Source organism: Marmota monax, unplaced genomic scaffold, assembly GCF_021218885.2.
Source record: "Marmota monax isolate L192 unplaced genomic scaffold, Marmota_monax_Labrador192_F-V1.1 WCK01_AAM20220418_F8-fsc00033, whole genome shotgun sequence".
NCBI lineage: Eukaryota > Metazoa > Chordata > Mammalia > Rodentia > Sciuridae > Marmota > Marmota monax.
In genome coordinates, this window is record NW_026694282.1 from 10822911 (window position 1) to 10848627 (window position 25717).

At 32.1% G+C, this 25717-nt stretch overlaps 1 non-coding gene across 1 annotated transcript; it reads left to right on the forward strand.

Moving 5' to 3' along the window:
• Positions 1-24670: 24670 nt before the first annotated feature.
• On the forward strand, positions 24671-24778 carry LOC124108871 (U6 spliceosomal RNA). The gene has a single exon (XR_006856802.1). It is a non-coding gene; the product is annotated as a U6 spliceosomal RNA (small nuclear RNA).
• Positions 24779-25717: the final 939 nt, after the last annotated feature.

The following is a 25717-nucleotide window of genomic DNA, read 5'->3' on the forward strand; positions in this document are numbered from 1 at the left end:
AAATAAACTATATCTCTGAATTCAATGACTATGTTTCTTTCATGAGATTTTCACCTTTATATCCAAGTAAGAGCAGGCCTAAACAGTGGGTGAAATAGTGTTACCTGGTTTAGGTGTAATTCATTAATAATATTTTATTAATGATTGTAATGTGTCTCAATAGCATCAGAAACTGTGACAGAATCAAAATTCCAATAACTCGCTACATGGAAAAAGTAATTTCAGTTTTATGAGAGAGTAGTATGTTTTTTGGGAAATCCCAAAATTTTTGGAGGAATAAAATTTTTTTGAAATAAAGGAACTTATTCCTCCCTTTCCCCTGACCTTGCTTCCTTGTGATTGCAGTCATCACGTGTGGCAGCCAAAGTGCTTTTTTCTTTTCCATATTTATCTTTTAATCATTTGACATGACAAAAAATTGTCATTAGTACTAGAATACTTAGACAGGATAATGGTTTGCCACTTTGAAAGGAAATGTCTCTAGAGCTTTGCCTGTGGGAGATCAGAGTCCTGTCAAAACATTCTATTCTGTAGGATTAATCTCTTAAATATGTTAGAATACTTCCATTTATAGAACTCTCCTGTGACTTGTAAGCAATGATATTCAGGTACTGACAAATGGATTGATAACATCTTCAAACGGTTTAATGATAGAAACAGAGAAAGCCAAGATAGGCCTATATTTTTGTCTGAGTTATACAGGCATAACTTGGACTTAAGGGGGCCAACCCATTTCTTCCTGGGATTTTTCTTACATCCCATGAATCTGAATAAATTTATAAAATATTAGGTGGTATTATTATATTTTCAAATATAAATAATTAGTTCACACAACTATTGAGGAGAGGTTTCTAATATGCCTAGGACACTAGCATTTGGAGATATATATTGTTTTATGCTATTTAAAAATCACTGCACCTGGTGCTATATAAAATGTAACAGAACTTATAATGATTCCAGTAACAAAGAAAAGAAGAAAGAAAGAAAAAAAAATGCCTGGATGCTTCTTGTTAACCAACTTCTCTTGAAATTAAAAAAAAAAGTACCCTTTTTCTCAAAAGAAATTTCTTTTAATTACTTTATTACAAATTACTTTAAGCTCATTAAGCTTTGTTTTCAATTTAAATGGCTGTTTGTCCAAAGATATTTACTATTCAAAGATAAATTTATTGTAATTATAGTAGAGTAATAGAAATCACATAAAAGAATTGGTGAGCAATCATTTAGCCAAATTTTAATTTTGTAAAGAAATAAAAAACATTTTTGTTTTCATTCATTATAATCTAATTATGGAATTTTCCCTCTCACTGAAAAGAATTTTTTTTTTTTTTTTTAACAAAAATACATGAAATTTTTACTTTCAGATATCGGGCAACAGGTAAGGTGGAAATGGAACAGGCCATCCCATTTTTACCCTAGCTTTCCTGGGGGCAATTTCAGGGACAGGAAGGATGGAATCCAAGCAGAACACAGCAGTTATTCTGAGTTGAGGAGATTGAAATCAATATGCAGTAAATCTGAGAACTGGATTCATAGGGAAGATTACGGAGATAAGGGAGTTCTGTAAAACAAGAGCTTAGACGCCCACATATATACTCCTATTAAGTCTGCTGCTGAACAGCACACACATAGGTTGAACTGCCCCTTAAGGTTATTAACTTTTGCCAAATATAAGCTATAACTGGTAAATATATTAAATTTATATGTATGGGGCTTATAATTCCATATATCTCTTAGACAAAAAGAAAAACATAACAAGACAAACCAAATTTTAAGGCAATAAAGAAAGTTCTTTGAAGCTGAGAGAATATTGTCTCACAAAATAAGTCAAATAAATAAACGGAAATCTTATTACCTTTCAATTTTTAAAATTTTTTTTTAATTGTTGATGAACCTTTATTTAATTTATTTATATGTGGTGCTGAGAATCAAACCCAGTGCCTCGCACATGCTAGGCAAGCACTCCACCACTGAGCCAGCAATCCCAGCCCACCTTTCAAATTTTTATCAGAAATTCAATGATAGGTGAAGATATTGGAGACAAATACTAAAAAAAAAGAAAAAGAAAGAAAAAAATTGAACATAGTGTTGTTACCTCACAATGTATTTAATTATGATTATATTAGAAATGTAGCTCAGAAAGCATACCTGTAATTTACCTTTCTTTAGTTTAAGTATTTAAGTATTTGTTCCAGCAAAAGTGAAATAACCCAGAATGTAATGAATACGTAACATTGTGATTCAACTTGGAGTACAACGAAAATAAATTGACTTTGATTACAAAGCAAGTGTACTTCAAGAAGAATCTATCAAGAAAATTTCAATGAAATCCAAACATAAACAGAATGATTAATAATAGGCAATAACTGGAAAAAAAACTAATAATGTCTTAATAAATGCATGTTAAACTTCAGTATTGTTCATATTACTGAAAAATATTGTTCAAAAAATGAATTTACTCTTGTTACATTCAAAAACATGTGCATATCTCCTAAGTCATTATGCTGAGCAAAAGAAGCAGGAAAAATAAAGGATTATTACCTCAAGCACTTTAGGGTTTAAAAAAAAAATAAAAATGAAATCAGAGAGACAGTACATAGAACAGTGGTTTCTTAAAGCAGTAGTTTGACAAAGGATTGTATTACAGTGTAGCATGAGGAAAATTTTAAAAGGTTATGGAAATGTTTGCTATATTGCTTGTGGTATTAGTTTTACATCTTCACATACATATATATGTATATACATATATATATACATATACATATATATGTTAAAGAAGAACCAATTGTGTACTTTAAACAAGTAAAATTCAATATACTTACATTATGGATCAATGAAATCATTAAAAAAATGAAAATAAAATTTGAATTAAGAGTACATTTGACTACCTCTTTCCTTTTCTGCTCTATTATGTTGTAAGTTAATAAAATCTTAATAATTTGGGGCATTGGGGAAAGAAAAGCACAGCAGTGTGCCCTGTATTCTTCAGGTATAGAAGCATATTTGCAAAGACTCTAAAAATGTAGTATAGATAGCATATTATAAATTAATTAATTCTCCAAATATAACTCTTTAATAACAGTCCTCTCTTAGTGATATAACTTTAAAAAAACTTCTAATTTTTTAAAAATTTTCTCTTGCTGGATTTGAGGTTAATATTTTAATAATAAATCAAAGACAGAAAATATGTTCATGTTTTTACATCTCTTAATGTTTCAGTTATTTATTGCTCCATATCAAATGACCTACAATTTTATGAAATCACAATATGTTTCATTTAGAAATCTGCAACTTGGGCAAAATTCAGTAGAGACGATCATGTCTGCCACCAGAGCCACCTAGAGTTCCTACCTAAACTATTGCATGGTGGAGTCAAAATAAGACTTGTTCCCTTATGTTTTTATGATTGATGTTTGGTAGTCTTCTGGGACCTTTGGGAGGGCTGACAAAACACCTCGATCTGGCTCCCTGGGTACAAAATTACTCTTAGGAAAAAAAAAAAGTTTTGAAATCTTTTGCACAAGAGAATAAATATAGTCAATAATAATATAGTGCATATTTCTAAACAATTACCAGTAAAATTCAAATGTCTCACCACAAAAAATGATAAGAAACTGAGGTGATGGATATATTAATTAACTTGACTTAATCACTCTGCCTTTACACACATATCAAAACATCACTTTGCATGACAAAACATATACAATTTTTATTTGTCAATTAACATAACATTAATTAAAAACTAACAAATAATTTAATAATACATAAACAGTGTGTTGATGTCTTACAGTGTCCCTTGCTGAAGGAATCACTAATTGATGAATAATGGGAAAGAAAAATATTTTATTTTTTGTTGGTGAATAATAAATATACAGAATAGTGTGCTTCAGTTGTGGCATGTTCATACATGCACATAATGTAATTTGATCAATTTCAATCCCAGTACATCCCGGTTCCCTCCCTTTCTCCCTCTCCCATGTCCTCTTCCTCTACCCTATGTATCTCCTTTCTATTTTTATGAGACCCCCCTTTTCCACCTATTTTTCTCTCTAGTTTCCACATATGAGAAAAAAACATATGGCTCTTGACTCACTAAATGTGACTTACTTCTAGCAATTGCAAAATTTCTTTCTTATTCCCTGTATTTTTTTTGTAAATAACATAAGTTTTTCTTTATGGCTGAATAAAACTCCACTGTGGATGTGTTCCACATTTTATCTACCCATTTATCTGTTAATGAACACTTACACTGGTTACATGACATGGCTATTGTGTACTATGCTGCTATAAATGAGGATGTGCATGTATCTTTATAATAGGCTAACATTAGTTCTTTGGGATAAATACTGAAAAAGTATATAACTGTATCTATCATATAGTGTGTCCATTCCTAATCCAAGGAACCTCTATATTGGTTTCCATAGTGGCTATACTAATTTACCTTCCTACTAATGTTGTGTATGCATTCCATTTCCCCTGCATCCTCTTCAGCATTTATTGTTATCTGAATTGCAGATGACAGTCATTCTAACTGAAGTGAGATTAAATCTCAGTGTAGTTTTGATTTGCATTTCCCTGATGAAGAGAGATGTTGAATATCTTTCCATATAATTGTCAGCCATTTGTACTTCCTACTTGAAGAGTGTCTTTTAAGTTTTTTTTTTTTTTTCTGCCCATGTATTCAGTTGGTTATTTGGCTTATTGTTGTTTAGTTTCTTTTGAGTTCTTTATGTATTATTAGTATTAATCCTCTGTTGGAAGAGTAACTGAAAAATATTTTCTCCTCTATACGTTCTTTCCTCATGCTGTTGTTATCTTTACTGTGCAGAAATTTTAGTTTGATGCTATCCCATTTATTAATTTTTGGAAGTGTCTTCTTACGACTATACTTGAAGTGTTTCCCCTATGTTCTCTTCTAGCAATTGCAAAGTTTCTGGTCTCATTCATAGGTCTTTTTTTCCATGTTGAGTTGACTTTTGTGCAAGATGAAAGATGGGGATCCAGTTTCAATATTTTCCATGTTGATATTCAATTTTAAAGAGAAAATATTTTCAAGGAAACATCTGAATTGTAAGAAGTGATTCTGAAGAAATTAGTGCCATGTTGGCAAACTTAATCAATACATTTCAAAATATTCATTAAAGGGTCTACTTTAAGAGGTAGGAAATAAACAAAAACTAAGAGAAAAAAATCATGTAGCATGGCAGTGAGGAAAGAGTAAAAACATACTCAAATTATCATGTCTTTGAAGAAGATAGTGTGGATTTGAATAATTATATTTTGTTAAGTATGCATATATAAATTCTCAGGCAAAATGTTTAAAATCATGTTTACAAAGACTTACATAAACAGAAGGGAAAACATCAAAAGACTTTTTGCCTGTTTGCCTGGTTCATTTTGTTCTAAGTCTTGCTGAATACCAAATTAGAGTATTTGGGTTGATTTTGACAATTTTTTTTTCAATTGCAAGTATCTTATTTAAAAATATATTCTGTAAAATTCCAATGAGGGTGTGGAGAGGTTAAAAATGGGGGTGGGTGGTAAGCATGCTATATAATAATAAATAGAGCACCATCCAGCATATTAATATTATGAGAAACCAAAGCTTATGCCCTCTGGGAACTTTTTGGTGAGCCGTAGAAAGCAAGGTTCTGAGTTATCTCCTTAAAGAATAAGAGAACACTGCCAGCTTCCATTAGTCATTTGTGGAAAGGTGCTTTTTATGGGGAAGTGACAACCTGTAGGGATGAAGAAACCTCCCTGTGACCACCTGTACTGAGATTGCATTCTCTTAGGAGAATGAGAACTCTTGCCCTGCTGGTCTCTGTGGAGAACCTTTCCTTACTTATGCCCCCAGCCACATGGTATCTTAGAGTAGACAGACATCTCAGGATCCATGGAAAAGGGATGGGCTCTCCAGTTGCTTGTTGTCAGCAGAACTTCTGATATTTCCTACATGTCTGTCCTACCAGGATGGAGAAGAGAGATTCTAGATTTTCTGATAACAGTTGTTATTTTGGGGATCAGGAGACTCTGAATCTCGAATAATATCTCAGTTGGGGGAGGCAGTAAGATGCCCACTTGTCTTTGACTCTAACCTCACTCTGTATATTCCTTTCCCCATTTTTCAAAACTCCCCTTTGACTGCTATTTCCAATATTTCCATAATTTATAGTTGCACTTTATGGAAGGAGCAAATAGAGATGCCATCTTGTGTAGATGGAAGTTTGTGTTGTATTTTTAAATGGACTGTTTTCCTCTGCTTTAATTTTTGAAAGACTCATCAAATTTTAAAAACACTTTGGCTAAGTATTAGTCTTTTGAAAATAATTTCAGAACAATTTAGAATTTTATAGACATCTTCCATGTTAGGAATAGGAAACAACCCTACTGTTTTGACAGATTCTCGATTTCTATAAGAGGTTTTGGGCCATTCACTAATTTGCAAGATGCTTCCTCATTATACTTTAAGAAAACATTTTTAAAAGCTAATAGTGGAATGTGCATGTAAATGATGTAAAAATTGGACAAATAAACACTATTACCAAAATGTGGTGTCCAGAACCTGGCTTATGTATAGTAGTTACTTTTAATTTGCCAACTCTGAAAAACCAGAAATGACTAGGACATACTTTCTGTCCTTGAGGAGCTAGGTCAGAAGGAGAAACTTAGAAGTATTATGCTTAAATGAAAAAGTAGGGTACATTAAAAGAAAAGTGAGAAAGAAAGTAATATAAAAACAACAACAACAACAACAAAAAAGATGGAGATAAAGAGGAAATGTGGGATGGATAAACAGAACAATAGGGAAGTCTTGAGGGAGACTTATTCCATAAAGCAATTTCTGAGGTGGACAATGTGGCACATTTCATAAATCCATACAAAACCCATTATTATACCCTCAGCATATTTTTTTCCAAAATAATTCATGAGATGGAATGAAAATCTTAGCTTTATGAACTTGGATCTAAATATACACAGTAATGTGGTGTACACTAACCATATGGAAAGTTGTGCCACACTGAGATTTAATTTAAGTTACCTCTATTTAGTGCAACAAATATATCGATCTTAAAAATGATCCAAATAAAGCTTGCCTGTTATGAAATACTGTAATACATTTTTCTCTGATTATATTATAAAATTTCCTCCCCAAAGACCTCAGAACATTTCCATAAGTATCATTTTCATTTCCTCCACTGTACAAGATATTGCTGAGTTAGGAAAGAAAAGATTGGATGACTTATTCCAGATCATGTAGTTCACCAGCTACAAGTTTTATTGATCTTTACTGTCACTTAATAACTTGCTATACACACACACACTCTCTCTCTCTCTCTCTCTCTCTCTCTCTCTCTCTCTCTCTCTATATATATATATATATATATATATATACATATATATATATATATATATATATACATATATATAATACTCAGAAATGAACTCAGAAATACATATTATAAATGACATTATGATATTTTCTTTGATTAGGGAAAGTTGTGGGCTGGTAGATGAGTAAGACATTACATATAAATTATTTAACATTTTGATATCTCAATGTCCAGAACGAGTCTTCTGAAATATGCCTTTTCCCCATGTTTTAATTACACTTTCTTTCTTGAGTCATGAAACTCTGTAATGACTCTTCTAATAATGAAAGGGGCATATTTCCCCCAAATTGGTATTGGAGGAAGCCATCTAACTTTCTTTGGCCAGTGGAATTAGGGCATGAATGATAATGTCCAAGTTTCAAGACAAGGCCTAAAGTAACACTGCATGTTTTTGTATGCTCTAATATACTGTGGTATCATTGTAAGGTGCCAAGGAAAGCATCAGTCCTAGAATCATGAGAGGTACATAGACAAACTTGACTCAAAATTGGAGCCTGAAGCTCAGAGCCCAGATACATCAATCTAAAGCAGACCAGGTCAGCTGACTTAGCTTTGATTAATGACCTGGAGTCTCATAAGCAAGAATGTAAAAGCTTATTGTAAAAAGTTCTTGCAACTGGGGATGACTCCTTATATTGGGCTATTATGAAAAAAAAGCTGACTAATATATACTTTAAAGAATTGTGTGAATTTATTGCTCAAGAAACCACCCAGAAAGCCCTTGAGGCCTGTTAGATCTAAGCCCCACTTGCTCAAACCTCACTCAATAATCTCTGCAGGAGCCTCACCCTAGTAGTGCATGGATCTGGTCTGTGCAGAGAAAATTCCACCTCACAGTACTTCTCATGCCCTCCTAAAGAAAAGTCCATATTAGGAATATGAAACAACCCTGTTGTTTTGATAGAGTCTTGATTTGTATAAGAGGTTTTGGGCCACTCACTAATTTGCAAGATGATTCCTCATTATATTTTAAGAAAACATTTTTTAAAGCAAATAGTGGAATGTGCATGTAAATGATGCAAAAATTTGGACAAATAAGATCCAAATAAGATGAATCCCCATCTTTCAACTTGCACAAAAGTCAACTCAACATGGAAAGAAGAACTATGAATGAGACCAGAAACTTTGCAATTGCTTGAAAAGAACGCAGGGGAAACACTTCAAAGTTAACCCAAGTATATATCCACACTCCTCACTATATTCTTCATGCCTTTCTTCCCATACTGGGGAAAAGAAAAACTGAGAATTAGTTGAATAAGCTTTAGTGTTAGGCCACTCCGACTGGCAGCTCTGTGAGCACCAAAAAAAAAGGGAAGATGTTAATGACCCCCAGCCCTTGTTCTTGTTCTCAGTGCATAGTCCAAGAAGAAATCAAAAGGAAGACATAGACAGTGATCATTTATTCTCATCAACTATTTAGACCACCTCAATGGAAACAATTTCTTAATTATTCATTAATTTTTTTAAATGTGTGTTTTTGCTGTACTGATAGGTCTGTAGACACATATACATATGCATATTTGTTTCTTTTTTCTAATTTTTAGCATTTTTAAAATTGTAGTCATTTTTCGTTGCCTTTTCTTTTGAGGGTTAGGGTTTTCTGATTAGTATATTTTGGTTTTCTTTTGTATTCTTTTGTTTGTCTTTGTCATTCTCTTCTTTTTCTTCCTCTTTTATTCTACTAATAGACAAATTCTATTGTTCTCTTTCACTCTCCATTTACTTTTTTATGTATATTTTTTCTCACCCTTCCTTATAACCATCACATCCTATATTGCTTCTGCATTCTCTCATTCTCTCTGTCCACTTTTTGAAATTGTAAACTCATTTCTAATTTCCTGTGACATTGTCTTTTCTCTTCATTAACTGTAGTCTTGCCATCTTTAAGCCCTAATTGTTTGTATAACTCTTACCCCCACCATTAATGCTATTGCAGTTACTACTGTTGGGGATGATATAGTTGATACCTGTTATTTGCTTTAATGTCAGATATAGTTCATTATAACCTTTTGGTTTTGATGTTGGCAATTGCCAAACCTACCATTTCTTTCTGTGTGTGTGAATATGGCAAAAATTCTAAATTATTATACAATGTAGACATCATAGTAGGATCTATGTATTTAGTTTAATGCTGTATATTGTTTGCAGTGGTTGTTGCTATTGTTTGTTTTCACCTACTCTATGAGGTGCTAGAAACCTACAGAAACACTACTAGTTCACATGATAGAAACTCTGCTGCTGAACTAAACACAACTAAAAGTGTGCCTGGCTCCAAACACAAATTCATGACACTCAATCTTCACCTATACTTTAATACACAGAATAGAAGAGACAAAACCCCAAAGTAATGACCAGACCACAATTAGAAACAGTTATAGGTGGTCTTTCAGATCCCATTTGTAGCATCCATTGCTATAGCAAAAACAGAGAGGAATAACACAAAGTCTGTGGACACCGTATTTATAGGGGTTATATATTTGGGTCAGTCTAGGATACTTTGGCAAGTAAGACTGTGCCCTAAAAAGGCAGACACATGAGGATGAAGAGAAATCCCTTCCAACAAATACCTTACAGGCAACAATAGCCACACACTATAAATCAATAAAAGAATGGAAATTTATATTCTATGCAAATGGAACACAGAAACTAGCAGGAGTAGCTACTGTCATATCTCAGAAAGAACATTTGTCACAAAAATTAATCAGACTAGACAAATATGGTCAATTCATATTTATAAAGGGAACATTCAAACTTGAATATAAATAATTACATGAAAAACTTACTATTCAAATTGAAGCCCAGATATATTCCCTATAATAACACCAAGAGATTTCAACACATCTCTCTCACCATTAGATATGTCATCTAGATACAAACTCAGAAAGTCTCTTTTGACCTGAAAATAGTATAAGTCAAATGGACCTAACATATATCTATAGAATATTTCATTCAATAATAACTGCTCATGGAACCTTAACTAAAGTAGACCAAATTTTAAGACACAGAGAAAATCTTAGCAAAAAAAAAAAAAAAAAAAAAAAAAAAAAAACATTAGTAATTCCTTCCATATTATCAGATCATAATGGAATGGAATTGAAATAAATATAACCAAACCCTATAGAAACTATATAAATATATGCAGATTAAACAATTCCATTTTGAATGATAAATGGGTAACCAAAGAAATCAAGGGAGAAATTTTAAAAATTCTTATAATCAAATGAAAATATTGATACAACCTACTAGAACCTCTGGGACACTATGAAGGCAGTTCTAAGAGGAAAGTTTATAGCTATGAGTTCCTACATAAGACAATCAGAAAGATTCCAAAGAAAGAATCGAATGATGCATCTGAAGATCCTTGAAAAAGTAGAACAAGCCAATTCCAGAACCAGTAAAAGAAAAAAAAAAATTACAATCAGTGCTCAAATCAATGAACTCAAGAAGAAAAAGCAATATAAAGAATTGATGAAAAAAAGAGTTGTTTTTTTGAAAAGATAAACAAGATTGATAATCTGTTAGCCAAACTAACAAAAGAAAAAGGGAGAAGAACCAAATTAATGAGATTAAAGATGAAAAAGGAGAAATCACCATACATATCTCATAAATCCAGTGGATCAATAGAGACCATTTTGAAAATGTATTCCAATAAATTGGAAAACCTAGAGAAATGGATACATTTCTAGACAAATGCAATCTACCAAACTAAATCAAGAAGACATAGAAAACCTAAACAGACTCATAACTTGTAACAAGATATAGGCAGTAATAAAAATCTTTCCAACAAAGAAAAGCCTAGGACCAGAAGGATTTTTAGATGATTCTGCCAAACTCTTAAGAAAGAACTAATGCCAATACACTCAAATTATTCTATGAAATATAAAGTGATGGAATATTTCTAAGTTTATTCTAGGAAGCTAATATTACACTCATACCAAAACCAGATAAGTATTGATAAAGGAGAGAAAACAACAAACCAATGTCTCTGATGAACTTACATGCAAAAATACTTAATAAAAATATTAGAAAATCATGTTTAACAAATATAAAGAAGATTATACACCATAATCAAGTTGGTTTTAGTTCAGAGATGCAAATCAATAAATGTAATTTGTAACATTTGCAGAATTAAGGACAAAATTACTTAGTAATCTTAATAGAAACAAAGAAGGATTTAAAAAATTTAGCACCCATTCATTATAAAAACATTGAAGAAACTAGGGAAAGAAGGAATCTGCCTCAATATCATAAAGGCTATATATGAAAAACCCAAAGCTAACTTCATATTAAGTTGAGAAAACTGAAAGCATTACCATTAAAATGTGGAACAAGACAGGGGTGTCCATTCTCATTAGTTCTATTTAATGTAGCGCTAGGAATTCTAGACAGAGTAATAAGGCAAGAGAAGAAAATAAAAGGGATAAAGATAGGAAAGGAAGTTGTCAAATGATCACTATTTACAGATGATATAATTCTGTACATAGAAGATTCAAAAATCTCCACCAAAATAATTCTAGAGCTAATTAAATTTTTGGCAAAGTAGTAGGAGTAGCAGGTTATAAAATCAACATAGAAAAATCCATAGTTTTTCTATATACCTATGACACATCTGCTGACAAATTGAAAAACAATTTCATTCACATTGGTCTCAAAAAAAAAGGATTAAATCTAACAAAGGAGGTGAAAGACCTCTACAATAAAAACTACAGAACAACAAAGAAATAAATGGTAGAAGATCTCAGAAGATGAAAAGACCTTCCATGTTCATGGATAAGCAGAATTAATATGGTTTACCTGACCATATACCAAAAGCAAGATTTCATTTTATTGAAATCCTCACTAAAATACCAAAGAGGTTCTTCACAGTACTAGAAATAACAGTCCTAAAAATTCATTTGGTGGTATTTAAAGACCTAGAATAGCCAAAGCAACTTTCAGCTAAAAAAGCAATCCTGAAGGCATCATGATACTTGATTTCAAGTTAAACTATAGAGTTATAGTTACAAAAATGCATGGTAGTGGCGTAAAAACATACACCTAGAACAATGAATGATATGGAGTAGAAGACACAGAGACAAACCCTCATAGATACATCCATCTGATCCTTAACAAATTGCTAAAATCATGCATTGTAGAAAAGATAGCCTTTTAAACAAATAGTCCTGGGACAATTGATTAACAATATGTGATAAAAGATTCTTATCTATCATCTTGTACAAAAATTAATTCAAAATAAATCAAAGATCTTGGAATTAGACTAGAAACTATGCAATTCCTAGAAGAAAACCTAAGGTCAACACTCCATCTCTTAGGCATAGGCAATGAACTTCTCAATAGGAACCCCAAAGCTCATGAAATAATGTGAAGAGTTAATAAATGGGACAGCATCAAATTAAACACCTTCTGCACAGAAAGAGAAACAATTAGGAACATGAAGACAGAACCAAGAGAATGGGAGAAAATCTTCTCTGTCCACTCTTCAGAGGATTAATATCTAAAATATATAAAGATTTCAAATTTGGCCAAATTATATTGTTCTATTGTGTGCATGTATGAACATGTCATCTTATATCCTTGTACCAGAATAATTCATCTATAAAATGTGCAAATAAAAAAGAATTAATGCTCACATATCAATTCGTAAGTGCCTGTGTGCATGTATGTATATATATTTAAGCATGTTTTTTTTTTTTTTGTACCAGAAATTGAACCCAGGGATGCTTAACCATGGAGCCACATCCCCACCCCTTTTTTATATTTGATTTTCAGACGGGGTGTTGCTGAGTTGTTTAGGATTTCCCTAAATTGGTGAAGCTTGCTTCGAACTCAAGATCCTCCTGTCTTAGACTCCCAAGCCACTGTGCCTGTCTGTAAGCATATCTTTATATGTGCACACCTATGCATATACAAGTATACATTTATATTTATGAACAGAATAATATTAGTCAAGCTAAATTAGAGTACTCTCATATGGAAAATGAATAATTTTAAAGATATAAAATAATTGTTATATATTTGGCTCAATTTAGTTTTATGTATGTAATATAATTGGAATAGTATCTTTCTTTTACACATATAATGTCCAGAGAAGATAAAATTCATGATAACCCAGTATCATTTTTGGTGATCAAGAAATAATTGTTAGCCAGGCATGGTGGTGCATGCCTGTAATCCCAGTGGCTCAGGAAGCTGAGGCAGGAGGATCACAAGTTCAAAGCCAGCCTTAACAATTTAGCAAGGCCCTAAGCAACTCAGCAAGACCCTGTTTCTAATAAAATACAAAAAGGGACTAGGGTGTGGCTCAATGTTTGAGTGCCCTTGGGTTCAATTCTCAGTACAAAAAAAAAAATAAAAATTAAAAAAAAGAAGCAGCATTCTCTGACATCAACTTGGTGGTGTTACTCTTACTTTTGTAGTTGAATTTGGCAATCAAATATAGGATTGTTTTTTTCCCAAGGCTGAACTGATTCTCAAAATGTCTCAACATCCTAAGCCACAACAGATGTATTATAATTAGTGCTAGAGTTCAAATATTTTCCATCCTGGCTAGAGTATCTTCTTGGATTTTAAGAAACAAACTCAATTTGTTTCCTACCTCCCTACTTCCATGTAAAAAAACGTTAAATTTAATGCATTATCAAAGGGATAATCTTAAAAGAATATAATTTATATTCTTTGAAATACACTATAAAGAAAATGAAGAAGTCATCAGATAAAAATATTTGCAAAATACACATCTAATAAAGAATTTGTATCCAGAATATGTAAGTAATTCTCAAAAATAAGAAAATAAGAAAAAAATTAATTGGCCAAAGACAATTTAGTGCCTTTTGAAAAGGCAGTTTAGTGTGAAAGATATATAGATGGCAAGAAAATACATGAAAAGATTCTCAATATCATTAATTCTTAAGGGAATGAAAAAAAACACAATGAGATAATACTACAAAACTTAAAGTGTCTGAAATGGAGGGAAAATAATAATAAAAAATAAATATTTTATAAAAAATACATGCACTTACCATATAACACAACATTTGCACTCTTAGGGCTTCACAAAGATAAGTAAAAATTTTTGCTTTAATACAAGCATAAAATATATATGTAGATATTTATAGCTGTTTTATTTATAATTTTCCCAAACAGGAGCAATGGAAGTGTTCTTAAACTGATGAATGGCTAAATAAACTAGAAGAGCCTTATGATGGAAAAGTCACCTGGCAATAAAGAGAAATAAACTATGGATATATCCAACAATGGAATGATTTCAAATGTGTTACATTCAGGGAAAGAAGCCACACTCAAATATCTGCATGCTATATATTGGTCTATCTTCTAAATTACTAGAGCCCAGTGCACAATGAAAATATGGGGCCAATTATTCAAAATTTAAGACTTTCTACACCGCAACAATGGAGCATTGAACCAAGTTTGTGGCCTTTTTAAACCTAAGGCTTTGGGATACAATCCCTTGAAGCTGGCACTGACTGTATAATTTACTATGCCCTTCTCAAAAGATGATCTATAGGAGAGAAAAGAGATCCATCATCATCAGGGCAAGAATTTAAAGCAGTTCACTACAAAGGGCCTAAAGGAGTATGTTGTAATGGTGAGACTGACCATCCTGTCCTGCTGGTGGTCACAATTTTTACTCAGTTACATGGGTACACCAAAACTCAAGGAACTGGACACTAAACAGGGGAGATTTTCCCTATGTAAGTTATATAATCTAACTTTAAAAACTGCTATATATAAAAGTGTATATCAACATTTTTTTTTTAAGAATCATAATAGACGAATCCAGAGAAATGTGAAACATAATACAATTAAGAGAAACAACATATACCTGAAAGGTCAAGGTAACCTGCGTTGAAATATCATCTCAGCCTCGTACTAGCAGAGGAAAATTATTTAAGTCACTTAAAGTCTTTGAGTCACAATTTCACATTTTACTCTTTAAAATAGGATAGCAAAAGTAAATCAAACTTATAGGGTGTTCATGAGAATCAACTAAGGCAACACAAATAAGATGTTTTTAACTTTGTAAATTTAAAGGACTTTTGAAATTATTATTAGAAGTTAAAAGAAACAAAACAAACAAAAAACAAAAAACAAGAACCTCAAAACTATTAGGTCTTTTCCCTCAAAGTTAAAGATTTGTCACTGCCTCTGTCCATTTTTTATTTAGAAAAGGCCACTGAAATCAGAAATTCACTTTAACAATGTTCTATAGAAACATAATTTAATATATAACACATTTTAAACCTGGAGAGGGTTACTTGTTTTCACAGTCAAAGTGATATATTCTTTGGGAGGAATCCATTTTTTTCGTGGTGGACTAAATTGAATTCTTATTTCTCAATGTAATACACATCCCCCCCAAGGCTAAAATGAATGTACCATTCTTTCACCTTACTTTCCAATTTTGGTACCTACCTTTGACATTTTTGTAACTATCAAGTATTATAAACAGTATAACAAAAATAATTGATTATAAATATAACTGGAGATAAAGTAGCTAAAAATTTCCTGGTTAATATGATTCTTGAAATATTCTACATATAAATGTTGCCAGAGGCACAATAATAAATGTAAATTGTGATAAATATAGAGCCTAATAAACAATTACATGGAAAAAGATGGTAATCAAATATGTGACTCATATATTCTTTTTAACTTCATAGAGGAGAGTAATGTAATCCATGATAGGATTCTGAGTTCCTTTATGTCCCCAGTGAACCTGATATGAACAAAACTTCAGGATTAGCACCTTGTCGCATTGTAATATAATTGTTTATTTAAATACTTATTATCTCTTCTCTGGTCTATGAACTCAATAATGACAAAATATGTGCTTTATTTTTATTTTTCAGCAGCAATATCTTCTGCGATAGCAATAGTATTTGTTAAATTATTTTTGCCTTTAAGGTAAAGAATATCAGATATAATTATATTAGTGGGCCAAGTGGCAAATTAAACAAGACACTTAATGAGGTTAGAGTGCATTGGTTAATATCCCAGTTCTATTTTCTTATTTGTTATTTAACTTTGGATATAAGACTTAACCTTTCTTGAGCCCAGTTTTCTGAACAGCAAAATGGTTAGAAAAATACTTGACCTGCAGCATTCTTTAAATAAATATCAACCTCTTGTAGAAATATATCACTGTGCACTTTTTCAAGGGAGTGTTATGATGGTCAAGTGTAAGAGTGGATAGGAAATGCAAAAACGCTCTTGTTATGTAAAGCTCTATACAAAGATGACAAGACAGCAAGAGTGCTGGACTCTTAAGAGACCTTGACCCTCAGCACTGCTTCTCTCATAAACCAGCAAAATTACCTTGGATAAGATTTATAGTCTCTAGATTTTTACTGTAAGATGAGGGTTTCTAAATTTAGTTCTAACTTGAGAAGTACTATTTACATTAAATGAGCTGTTAAGCATATTCTACAGTTAACATGAGCTAAATGTCCCATTTTACATGATAGTATTTTACTTCACTAGAAATATATATTGCAACTGGACACCTAATTAGAAAACTTCATAATAAAATTCACAAAACCCAAACTGGTTTTTAGATTCCATTCTCAGACAATTCTTTGCTATAGTATATTAAGAAATGAGTATATAGGATTAAAACGTTTGGGTTCCTGTCAGCCTGTTATATAGCAACATAAACTTTGTTCTGCTTTAACTTTTAAGAAAAAATGAAATTCAATAGTAAAGAAAGAGAAATAAATGTATCATGTATAGGTTTGCCTTTCTTGTTTTTGTTGGTAGTGTTGGGATTATTTTTGCATTCATAAACTTCTGCAGCATTCACTTTTTATGTTTTTCGCCATTTTCCATAAATGTGGGGTCATTGGTTATATACATATTTTAAAATTCTAATACCAGCTAGACATTGTCTTGCATTTGGTAGTGGTTTAATAAGATGTGCACAGGCTGACTGATTCAAATCCATATGTCTGTGTAATCAATCATACTTTTTAAGGTATTGATCCACAATTTAGTTCAAATAATGAATGGGCTAGACGGAGACAACACGCTTTTAGATTTCACTGCAGAATAACAAATCCTGTTTCACATTATTTGAGAATATAATGAACCATAATCAATTACAGTTATTCATTGTTGGACATCTGGGTCTATTATGCAGTCCAGTCTAAGTGTAATTGTCTTATTATGATCCAAGTAGAGGTTCAAAGAGATAAGACTAATGCATCTTCCTGAGATAATTATAGTCCAGTGTCCAGTAGCCAGAATGAAGTAAGTTGTGCTTTCAGCAGACACAGATTTTGACTCTGAAAGTATAGGAGGAAAAAAGACAATATATGATGCTCATGAGTCATCTTATTTGTTCCTTCTTTGTTTGGGATCCAAAATCATCAAGAAGCAAAAACTCATCATGCCTCTATAATGGTCTCCTTCCCACTCCATAATCAATTATTCATCACTGATAATTAGCACAATGTCTCACTTTTCCTTTAGTCTGAGTCACCAATTAAGTTTTTGAGGTGATCTCTATGCCTTCATTTAGGCACCTTAATTCAATTCCAAGGATTTACAACTGACTTAATCACCTGATGTGATTAATTAAAAATACACAATCAATATTAACTCATTGCTTTAATTTTTACACATACTACTAAGACATTTTTTATTAATTTTAAGGCAAACCAAGAAAATTGTCTTAGTTTTTTTGTAATAATTTTAATAATAGGCTCTTAAATAAAATTCAAATTTGACCCAATAGTTTCAAACACTCAATGTCTTCAGCTTGTACAATGATTATTAAAATAAAAAACCACACTTTCTCCTCAGTAATAATTGTATCAAGAAACTTTTGTCCCTTAAAGTTCATGGATTAAAATATCGCACTGTGAATGAGTAAAAGTATAATTGGAAGATCCAGCAATTCCCATTTTGGAATACCAGGGCAAAAGACTTGCTGGCTCATTGTAATACAAATGTCCAGATTGCAGTTCAAGAGATGATCTTTATTATACATAAGTACTTTTTCTTTGCATGAAATAACTTTTGCACATAAAATTTTATGTATTTTCAGGCTTGGTTTGCAATAAATCTTTTACCGAATAAGTCTTAATGTCAGTGTGTTGAGTATGATGGCAGAATATGTTTGACTTAGTAAAACCTGTGAAGGTATTATATTATTAAGAGTGATTTATGTTTTCCATAATGTAGCCTGGGGAAGACATTATGATTTATTCCATCCAAATTCTTAATTATTAAAATATACATTCTCAAAATATGATCTGACTTGAAAATGTTCCTGTTTTCTTCTAATCTTTTTGAGTGTGAGATAGGTAAAAATGTGAACTTGTGTATCAGTTATTTAAATGCATCTTTTGATTTCCTGATTTTAAAATCTTTCTGATCTTTAATTACTTTATTTATAGAAAGACTATAGAGCATCAGCTCCACAACATTGTTTTCAGCAAGGTGCTGGCATATGTACGATGCCTAGCACAGTGTCATCTATACAGTAGACATCTAATAAATATCATTTTCTTCCTTGATCTTGGTTTCTTGTTTATTTGCTGATTTTACTGATCTATTCACCTGAGACTGTTGTATAAATGTTGTAAATAATTACCAAGTACATTTTTTTCCATATACTAACAAATATAGCTATAAAAGTTCTCATGCTTTTAGCTATAAAAACAAAAAAGAAAGGAATATTATAATTCTCAGCTGAAAATATAAGAGAAATTTTAGGAATTCAGCCATCTCTATTTTGTATCAGTCAGTAGCACTCTTGTCCATCTTTTTTTTTTCACTGTTCTTTGGCCTTCAGTATGCACTCAAAATATTAGGGTCACCAGAGTGGTAGGATAATAATAAAAGGGCAAACACCCCTTGACCTGGAAGCATAAAGGTTGTGACTGTCATTGTTAGAGATTCAAATACTCAGCAGCTAAAAGCTGGGCTTTCCAATTACCAGTTCTGCATTCAGAAAGGTTTTTAGGAAGTTTCTTAAAAATAAACACTTGGAAAAGGGAAGAGAATAAAAAAAAATGAAAGGGAAGATACCAAATGACCCCACTGTTCCATGTTGGGGTGAGGTGATTGGTTCTTTACATGCCTACAGTGATCAGTCCTTTGATGCAGAACCCCACTCAAGAGGAATAATTTGCCAGCTACCAGGAGAGATTAAATCCTTCATTATTGAAAGGGCATCTCTCTGGCAAATCACAGCAATCCACCATGTGGTCTTTCTGTTTTTTTTTTTCTTCATGTGACAATTTAAACATTCTCAAACCCTCAAGATGTGTTCACAGTGACCTTTACCATTTTCTTCTGCTGATCTTTGCTGGCTCATCAGCTCACAAGTCCCAGACTCCCCAGCATGCTGATTTACTATCTGTTCAGAGATTAGATACGCCTCATCTCTCAAGAGATGCCTTGAGTTCTTCATTTTGCAAGAGATGCTGAATTAGGTCTTGCCCAAAATATCTCTGTAATGCAACCAGCCAAGCTTCAAAAAAATAACAAAGTAGGTTATGCTGCTTTCTTCTTACACTTATCAACTAAACAATTGTGGATAAGTGTGCGTGTGTGTGTGTGTGTGTGTGTGTGTGTGTGTGTGTGTATGTAGAAAGAAGAAATGAAGATGATCTTCTTCAGATCTTTCAAAAGATTAGTATGTCAAGATTCCAGGTAGTAGATGCAGAAATGGTTGTTTTATTCAGTGTAATAGGAAGTTCAAATCTAGTGTGTATTATTTTCCAGACTGAATCTTGCTGAAGTCTTCTTTATGATGAAAAACATTTTTCTCTTTTGTAACAGGGTAGAGATAGAAATTTCCATCATTTATAACAGTTGTTACTTCTTTGCCTAATAGACATAGTTGCAATTAATGATCTTAGTTTTAACATCCTCTCCTGGAAATTTGGCCATTTATAGCACTTAATTTACTGTTCCTTTCATTACTCTTAAGTCACAAAAATTGATTCCAAAAAAATATTTCAACCTAAAATAAGGGAAATAAAGGAAAAAAATTCATTGAACAGATTTGTTTTGTATGGTCTTTATTGGTAGAAAAACTGAATGATCTCAATAGGGTACAAACTAGATAGGCACATAGTAAATGAATTGATGAGTATGGTTGGGATAACAAGGATTCTCCCTCCCCTTTCTCCTTTGCCTTCAGTTTCCAAACACCAGGAAACTACTAATCTTTCTTTCGATTCACATGAGGACATTATAAACAAGTAAAATTCTTTCATGGAGAAGAGGTTTCATTTCATTATATAACACAACCTCATTACAGAACTAGTTTATTTGACTTCTTGAAAAAGTCAAATGTTCCAATGTTAATTACATTTTTTGGAAGAAATTATTTAATCAAACTTTTCTACTTTTCTGGATAGGACTTTTTCTCTCTGAAAAATCACAGCAGTAAAATTTGGTTGCTGCTCATCTTCAACCTTTGTTTTCCTAATAAGCATTAATACTATAAAAAACAGTGTGTCTAAGCGTAACAGCGAAATATTGGCTACCAACAAGAGTACTTTTTTTAATGGGACTTTCCTAGTTCAGAAAAAATGTGATAATTCCTTCCATGTCACTGATATCTGAAGTACTTAATGCTTCCTTATTTACTGTATCTCTCAGCTCTTATGTTGGGAAAGTCATAGATCTTTCATAGAAAGTAAGGCAAGATTATAAATTTTTTTCTGTAAAATCTCCTGTGTATAGTACCAGGTTAACTTTATCTTGACAAAGCATGGAATTCATGTTACATTGTGACATTGGTTGGCTCTAGAAAATTAAAGAAAATGTGCTAACTATATGAAAAATTTTTATGAAGTTTCATTCTCCTTCTTGAGATTGGAGAAAGGTATTTTTTTTGTCAGTCACATTACCATGCCAGTAATATTTTGTTTTCCATCTTGTTAGTGTCTTCTGACACTCTTCATTTTCCTCTTATGGCTTTTTAATTATTTCATTAATTTCACCTATCAGCATGAAGGATAATGCTCATTCAGAGTATGACATTTTCTTCATTTGGCAAATTGTTGTTATAAAGGGTGTTGTCGGTTTGATGTTGAATTTGATAAAATATGCCATTTAAACATTCAAATTTTAGATTCACATAGACTTTATGTATGAGAACATTTCCTAATAAGTATCATTTAGAAGGTTCTAAGTTGCAATATTTTATGCCATCTAGTATTAATAAAAGAGAAAATAATGAGGAAGTCTGAAGTGGGAGAGATGGGCAAAAAATAGAAATACATCTATTTACAGAGAAAAGCTGTGCGCTGAAATCATGTTTACAAGTCACCACAGGAAGAAATTGAACATGTACTTCAGATGTGTATGATAACTGATGAGACACTGAAATTATTGTCTGCTTGGAAAGGACTCACAAAAATTCAAATATGTTATGCCTACTAGAAAGGGTGACATCTACAACTCAGTGAAATGAAAGACCCTAAAACTCTGTCGTTTTTAAATTATAAGGTCCAACTAAATTCCAGGGGGACTGATATTTCTGTGAGCAATAAAACTCAGCTGATGTTATTGTTAGATATGATTCATTCATTGAATACTGTGAAGAACCTTATTCTTTTTTTTTTGGGGGGGGGGCAGATTAGTGATTTTCTCTGGTTGGAGAAAAAAAAAAAAAAAAAAAAAAAAATATATATATATATATATATATATATATATATATATATATTATAAAAGTGCTTATTTTGAACAGGAAAGAAAAAGCAAATGCCTTCAACAGCAAATAATGGATTGAGCTGGATAAGGAGACTTGGGACTTAGACACCCTTCAAAAGTCTTTTTAAAGATGCTAGAAATAGTTATGGCCACATTGGGTGGGAAGATGGGTGAGCTTTCTCCCTTCCATGTCTCACAAACAAAGCTAAAACCCATTTCTTCTCAATTTTAGCAAGCAATTAATTGGCTCACAAATCGAAACACCGGTTTACTTTATGGATATATCAATTTCTTGGATATTTAATGAGGTAGAGTCATTATATTTGAAGTCTCAATATTTTACCATATTGGTAACCAAACTATACGTGTAATTCAAGTTGTCCCTCAACCTCTGTAAGGAGGCACAACCTTTCTTAATACTGAGCACAGGAAATTAGAGTGGATTTACACCACTTGGAGGGTCCAGTAGCTACATTGGGGATGTATGTTGCAGCTTCTGTTATATCAGCTGGAACTACCCTCAAAGGAGCAAATATGGTTGGAATGTTACTCCATATGGAGAAAAAAGGAAGAAACTGGAAGAGACGCATTTACCAAAAATCTTCCTGAGGACTTTGTGAGCTCCTAAGCCACCAGAAAAACATCCTTATTGTTCTGAAGATGCCAGAAATTACTCTAGAGAATAAAAATGGAGCAACAACCCGGAAATCACAGCTCTTGATTTTATAGAGCTCTTTTGTCAAAGCAGCATTCAACATAGATAATATTGCAGATTGGAATAAGCATTTGCTGAGATTTGGTACTCCATGCTTGTATGATCATGTCACAATGAACCCAGTATTACATATAGCTATCTTGCACTGATTTATAAAAAAACAAAACAAAAAAAAACATTAAAAATGTCCTCAAGTTAATTAATATTTACACATATTTGCATAAAATTTGAACTATGCATTGTAGATCACATATATTTACCCCAATATAATTTCAAACATGTAACAGAGCATGAACATTCTAGATTTAATAAAATTAAAAATTGTTTTCAAAAGCTAAGATGAGGCCTTAAATGGATCCATTTGTCAGTGTTTCTTTTTTTCTTGGGGAGAAAGGATGCTATGAGTTGATACTGTCCATTTCTAAATAATTAAATTTCTACTTAATCTTATAAGTATAGTTGCTAATTAAAAATAGAACTTATTTTCGCTGCCTTATTTATAGAGTCGGCTTCATCTTCAAATTGCTGAGCTTACAGTGGGACAATAAAAATCTTCAGCAAGAAAAGATCAAAGGCTGTCAATGAATACGAGCTATATTTTTCTATGAATTTATTCTTTCTTGACAATTAAGAGAATTTGCAAATAAACCAATAAACCTGTTCACCTATATTTTAAAACATCCTTCACTATTTTTTTTGGCAGAATCAGAATCTATTTTTGGAAAGATTAAAATTTCTGTAATCAATCTGATACAGTATTCATCCTGCAATGATCACTGACTATATCTTAACTTGAAATATCAATATTAATTTTAATATACACCTAAATACTTATATAATTTAGATAATTTTTAATTAAGTCAAAAATAAAATTACTTCCTCTCTACTAGGACTAATTTACACTTATATTATGCAAAATTTTCCTGTGAGATAATTATTTCTTTAAAAAGTAAGATACTTCCATGTAAATAGTTATATTAGACCTGGAACTTAATTTATTATGGTTATTGATCTGGTCTGTTACTATAGCTTTGAAAAAATTGTCCATACATTTAGACAATAAGAGATCTGAGGGCAAGAATGATGAACTGGTTGCCTTAAGTTTTATATTATAAAATTTGATTTACTCATGTAATTAATGTCCCTGATCAATTTTTAAATCTCAATTACCATTGATTCAATAAATATTTGTTAGTTATATTTTAAGGATCAGCTACTATTCTATATTTCCACCAACAAAAGTAGTGAACAGGATGAAAAAGGATCTGACAGTCTCATGGAACTAATTACCTGAAGTAATATATAATAGTGCATATAAAGGAAGTAACTGAATGCTATTATTAGATTCTCTATTTTTTCTTTTCAATTTCAGAGGACTCTGAAGTTGATATTAAGTCCTTCTTTAATTTGTATTAGGTACATTATAACCACAGAAATTAAATAAAGTGCTGATCAAAGATACTGAGAAAGGAATTGAATTAGGGCATTTAATCATCCTCCAAATATACTTTCATTCTCTATAAGTTAATGCATTTTATTGGAAGATCTATAGTTCTAATAAAGTAAAATTCAAGCCAGGCCCAAAAATGTTCTTATAAACATAAAAAGCCAATGACTACAAACTATCAATCATTGTCTAAAGTTCTCAGAAGCTGGATGTATGTCTTTATGTCTCACTCTTTTTTCTAATTATTTCATTCTCTTTTTAAAAGATAAAATAAAATGTGGATGACCCAAATTCTTCATAAAAATCCTAAATTTGAATGGCAAGAAAGGTGCAGTTATCTAGGTATAGGCAATCTGTTGTTGTGTTCCTTGCTTTTTGATATGTTAACAGTTTATTAATAAACTCATTAAGAAGCTCTGTTTAGTTCACACTTAAGCAGTACATATACTAAAATTGTGAACAATAGGGAGAAGATTAATATGGTCCCTGTGCAAGGAAGACATGTGAATTCTTGAAGCTATTTCTATTTTTCAGAGCTATATTAACAAAAACGGCATGGTATTGGCACTAAAAATAGACAGGAAGACAAATGGTACAGAATAGAAGACACAGAGACATACCCACATGAGTACAGTAATCTCATACTAGGCAGAGATACCATAGAAATGACAGCTTCTTCAACAAACGATGCTAGGAAAATTGGAAATCAATATGTAGTAGATTGAAATTGAACCCCTATATCTCACCCTGCACAACACTCAACTGAAAGTGGATCAAGTACCCAGGCATTGGACCAGAAATAATGCACCTACTAGAACAAAATGTAGGCACAAATCTCCATCATGTTGGCTTAGGAACTGATTTCCTCAGTAAGAGTCCCAAATACAGGAAGTAAAATCAAGAATCAATAAATGGGATGGTATCAAACTAAAAAGCTTCTTCACAGCAAAGGAAACAATCAAGAACATGAAAAGAGAGCCAACAGAATAGGAGAAAACCTTTGCCACCTGCACCTTAGGCCCAACATTAATCTCCAGGATATATAAAGAACTCAAAAAACTTAACACCAAAAACTCAAATAACCCAGCCAATAAATGGGCTAAGCATCTGAACAGACATTTCATAGAAGAAGAAATACAATTAATCAACAAATATATGAAGAATGTTCAATATCTCTGACAATTAGAAAAATGCAAATTAAAACTACACTAACATGGTAACACATGCCTGTAGTTCCACTAGCTTAGGAGGCTGAGGCAGGAGGACCAAGAGTTCAAAGACAGCCTCAGCAAGTTAGTATGACCTTAAGCAACCCAGTGAGACTCTGTTTCTAAAGAAAATACAAAAAAGGGCTGGGGATGTGGCTCAGTTTTTAAGTGCCCCTGGATTCAACCCCTGGTGCCAAAAAACAACAACAGTAAACAAATAAGCAATAACAACAAAAAGAAAACTGCACTGAAATTTCATCTC